The 5,102-nt window shown below is 49.8% G+C and overlaps 1 long non-coding RNA gene across 1 annotated transcript; it reads left to right on the plus strand.

Annotated features, from left to right (window-relative positions):
• The first annotated feature begins 329 nt into the window (after window positions 1-329).
• Window positions 330-937, plus strand: LOC113028779 (uncharacterized). Its single transcript, XR_003273278.1, has 3 exons — window positions 330-373; window positions 516-637; window positions 719-937. It is a non-coding gene; the product is annotated as an uncharacterized LOC113028779 (long non-coding RNA).
• Window positions 938-5,102: the final 4,165 nt, after the last annotated feature.

Below are 5,102 nucleotides of genomic sequence, written 5' to 3' on the forward strand. Positions count from 1 at the left end.
GTCCGGGCGGAATCCAAGAAGCTCTCTCCCACCTTTATCGGCCCGTTCGAGATCTCTGCTTTGGTTAACCCTGTGTCTGTTAAGCTCAAGCTGCCTCGCAACATGAAAATACACGACGTCTTCCATGTGTCTCAGGTTAAACCTCTCCAGTCCAGTCCTCTGTGCCCGCCTTCCGGGCCCCCTCCTCCCCCCCGGCTCGTGGACGGTCTGCCGGCCTACTCTATCACCCGTATCATGGATTCTCGGCGGCGGGGGCGTGGCTTCCAGTACCTGGTGGATTGGGAGGACTACGGCTTGGAGGAGTGGTCCTGGGTCCCTCGGGTGGCCGTCCTGGACAGGCGCATGCTGCGGGAGTTCCATCGTCTGCATCCGGGTAAGCCTGGTGGGTCGCCGGGGGGCTCCTGTTGAGGGGGGGGGGGGGGGGGGGGCACTGTCATGGTCCCTGTGCCTTACCAGCTGATCCTGTATTAGGCAACATGTTTTTTCTCTCCTTCTCTCTCTCTCTCATCTGCCAGGGCGGTGCTCATTATGGGCTCCCGCCCCTGGCCCACCCACCTGCTGCCTATCGGGATGATCACAAGGCCGATTTAAGACAGCAGCACTGTGTCACTCGTCGCTGGATCATTGAGCTATCAGCGTCAGTCACTCAGTAGTTTGAGAATGGGAATCTGTGAGTTCTTTCCGTCTGTTCGCCTCTAACTAAAGTTTCTGTGTACAGACCTTTCCCTGCCTGCCTGTCATCCTGTGGACGAGTGAGTGGATTTGTGTTTCCCCAGTGTGGGGAGTGAAGAGAGAGAGCCTTTGGAGTGCGTCTGATTCCCGTCTTTCCCCTCACATACCCCAGAACCCTGGACCCCCCTCCCCTCCCTCCAGCACATTGTAAATAGCATCACCTGGTGCCGTTGTGTCAATAAACTAATTGTTAACTCTGTAAAGATTCCCGGTCTGCGCCTGAGTCCGTTAACTAAAACGTGACACCTTTGGCACAAGGAATGAGACAAAAACCACAAGTCACCAATATCCCTAGAAATGATGCAACAGACAGCATTACAGACATCACCAACCCTTTCCACTCTCCTAACACAGAGGTCATCCAGCTCTCCAGCGGGTTGTTAATTCCTGAGTGTTCATGCATGGTTTTTGACAGAGTTTTCAGCCCTTCCAGAGCTCGAGTTACTGAGCCATCTGGAGCAGTGTTGTTAGGGATGAAGGTACAGCATAGGTCACCAAACATGGCGCATGCGCCCCCTTTTTCCGCCAGCAACATGTCAAGGGCCATTCGATTTTTCACTCCCATCAGCGAGGTCGGACCCAACTGTTCCACAAACCCCTCCATGCCGTCTCTGGTTAGGTTAGAGAGTCTCAGCAAATTATAGTGGACATAATTTATACGATCAACATTCTTGTTGGGAGTTACCCATAGGAATATACTTTCAAATCCTGAAGCAACTTGGTCTGCTAGTTTATACTCATTTGGAACTCCCCTGGGCACCCCTATGGAGTCAATCCAGGTGGGTGAATTGAATCTAGGGTCGTAAACATGCGTCCCCTGGTTCCCTCTCTTTGCCAAAATGTGTCTCTTACGTCTGGCAGCTAAAGTGCGTGTGATGGTTTCCGATCAGTGTGAGTGGAGCTCCCAACCGTACCATAGCACACGTACCTTCAGTTCCCAGAGGAACCCGGACTAAAAGAGTGCGGTGTCCGCAGTAATAATACAACCCACTTCTAGCCCATGTTCCAATCAGAGTGTTTGGGTCACTTACATTGTTTGTGGTTCTTCCCGTGAGAGTGACACACACGCTTGGATCAATTTCTCCCAATTCGTACTTTGCCTCATCTGTTGAAAACTTAAAACATGTATAGTTGCCTGGTCTTGGCATAAATGGTCCCACTGTTGTCTGCTTTGGGATTGGAGGAAAAAGACCAGACAACAGAGTGCAGTTGCCAGTACTCACTGCACTTTTAGTCAGTCGCAGCATACAGTCGTAGCCCCACTTGTCCTCTGGATACAGTGGTGCAGGCTCTGTAAACAAACGTGGTCTATCAGAAGCACAGGCAACACAATCAGATACATGTTATTCTTTAGCATTTTGAGCCACCCAGTCCATCCATAGATTACTATCACTGAAACCAGTGGCACGCTCAATTAGTTCCTGAGGCTTCATCCTAGTGTAATCCACCGTCAGGACTGGTCTCCCTTTTGGTTCTGGCTCCTCTTGGGCTACTGTCAACGACCCGTTCCCCAATTTCCCCTTTGTCTTGGTTACCGAAGTCATTGTTTTGTCAATTGTGTTTGTGACAAAGTTTGCTATGAACGGCTGAGGCTTTGGATTAACTAAGTTTACTCTAATTACCCCAAATGGATCAGTTCCCGACACGTCCACCCCGATTACCAGATAGAACACACCTCCCGGGCTATTGGTTCGGGACAGAGTGTTCAATGGACCTAGGGAAATTGTGACAGGGTTCTGAAAAGCAGAAAAATCCCTCTGAATGGCTATTCCCTTTAAGCCATCTGGCACATATGGCTGCCACCCTTTTCCTGTCCAACTTACCACATTTTCCCAGGAACACCATTCCCCTGCTGTGTATACTCCCACTGACCGATGGATCCCTGGACTGGAATAAGAACGTGAATGAGCTTGTGGACCCTTTAACGTAGTCCAATTCTATGCCACTATATGTGCTGAGGCACCCATCCCTTTTACCTGACACCTCGCGCTTTGATCTTTCTAACGGTCCTGTTTCAATAAAAAGTCTCTCTGGTAGCGCTGGGCTGCAATGGCATCCGTGTTCAGACAAGTCTCGTGGGGCGGTCTGCAACATATAAACAAGAAAACACACAGCCATAACCAATATTATGTATTGTAAGAAGCATTTTTATCAGTTTCCCTTCATCACGTGTCTCATTGTGTGGTCCTGATCCATGTGTGTGCATTGTGTTGTGTGAATTTTGTACTTCAGCATAAAATTTGTTTTTTTGAATCCTGTCTTCTCTGGTTCTCAATTTGTTACCACTCCTTTCCGCTGTCGTGGCGATCTCCTGCGTTGCTCCACTTCTTGCTTCGGCCTTCCAGGTGGACTACTGGTCGGCCCGTTGCACATGTGAGAGGGTTTATTCTGCCTCTTTTTATTTCCACCTGTGTCGATTGGAGATGGTTTTTCCTCCACCAAGCTGTCGTCTGCTGGGGCGCACTGCGTCCAGTGGAACCAGGTGTCGCCTTTTCCCTTCAGTAGGACTGCTGTAGCCGTCCGGGCAGTCACCTCGTACGGACCGGTCCAGTGGGGCTCTTTCAATTCAATTCAATTCAATTCAATTCAATTTTATTTATATAGCGCCAAATCACAACAAAAGTCGCCTCAAGGCGCTTCATAGATACAGAGAAAAACCCAACAATCATATGACCCCCTATGAGCAAGCACTTGCGTTTAATGACCTTCAGCCACACTGCTTTCGCATCTGGGACCTCTCCGTCTGCCGTGGGTCTTCCAGAGGTAACCTGTTTTGAGAAACTGGACACAAGAGCTTTTAATTCATTCAAATATTCTGCGTGAGACCTGTTACTTTTGGTGGTCTGCTCCACCAGGACTTCTGTCCAGGGTGCCGGAAACTGACTCCCTGTTAGCAGCTCGTAGGGCGTGACACCTGTGGATTGGTTAACAGAACATCTTAGGGTCATCAGAGCAATTGGCAGGGCTGTAACCCAATTGAGCCCCGTCTGTGCACAGATTTTAGCCAATTTGTTTTTCAAATTTGGGTTCATTCTTTCTACTTTCTGTGGGCGATCGTGGCTCAAGAGTTGGGAGTTCGCCTTGTAATCGGAAGGTTGCTGATTCGAGCCCCGGTTTGGGCAGTCTCGGTCGTTGTGTCCTTGGGCAAGACACTTCACCCGTTGCCTACTGGTGGTGGTCAGAGGGCCCGGTGGCGCCAGTGTCCGGCAGCCTCGCCTCTGTCAGTGCGCCCCAGGGTGGCTGTGGCTACAATGTAGCTTGCCATCACCAGTGTGTGAATGTGTGTGTGAATGGGTGGATGACTGGATATGTAAAGCGCTTTGGGGTCCTTAGGGACTAGTAAAGCGCTATATAAATACAGGCCATTTACCATTTACCATTTAGTTTCCCTTGAGATTGAGGGTGATACACTGTCCCAAACTTATGTTGGACCCCCAACATCCTTTCCACCTCTGCTAGGTCTTGGTTCTTAAAATGGGTCCCATTGTCTGATCTAATTCTTTTGGGGAACCCATGCCTAGGTATATAGTCATTGATCAAACACTTAATCACACTTTTAGCATCCTCCCTTTTAGTAGCCCATGCTTCTGGCCAGCCAGTCAGAGCATCCACACACACCAACAAGTACCTGACTCCTCCAAGCCCTGCATCAATCATGTCTGTGAAATCAATCACAATCTCTTCCCCTGGCCTCTTGGGCAGGAGGAACTTACCTGCTTCTGGCTTTGCCACTGGCTTTGGATTGTGTGCCCCGCAAATTAGGCACGTTCTGGCTTTCTCCTTTCTCCTATCGTTCAAATGAGGGTGCCACCAGTGACACAGATTTCTCTCCATCTGGGTCACTCCCACATGGCCAACCCATGCACCTCATTTATCTTATGTTTCGCCAGTTTATCTGTCAAAACCAGTCACCCATGGGGTCCTCTCCACAGACCCCCTTCTCTCCGGGCTCCTTGGCTCTGCCACACCCCCTTTTCCTCTGGGGCTGCTTCTTCTTAAGCTTGTCTGGCTTCTTCCAACACATTGGTGCTTGGTTCCTCTTCAGCAGTTACCTGCACCATTTGCCTGTGTCCTTTGTAACCTGCTGGTTGTTTTGCGGCGTCATCCGCTTTCCTATTTCCCTTTGCCACCATTGTGATTTCTTGCGAGTGTCCTTTGCATTTTATGATACTTACCCCGTCTGGGTCGTCCAGAGCCTTTTCCAGTTCCTCCATTTCCTTCTTATGGGGAATGGGAGCATTTGTTGCCGTTCTGAAGCCTGCCCTCTTCCACTGAGCAAGCTCCACGTGAGTTGCCCCAAAAGCATAAGCTGAGTCAGTATAAATGTTCACTCTGAAATTCTCAAAGCTCTAATCAGGGCTATTACTTCT

Source organism: Astatotilapia calliptera, chromosome 9 (genome assembly GCF_900246225.1).
Source record: "Astatotilapia calliptera chromosome 9, fAstCal1.2, whole genome shotgun sequence".
Taxonomy (NCBI): Eukaryota; Metazoa; Chordata; class Actinopteri; order Cichliformes; family Cichlidae; genus Astatotilapia; species Astatotilapia calliptera.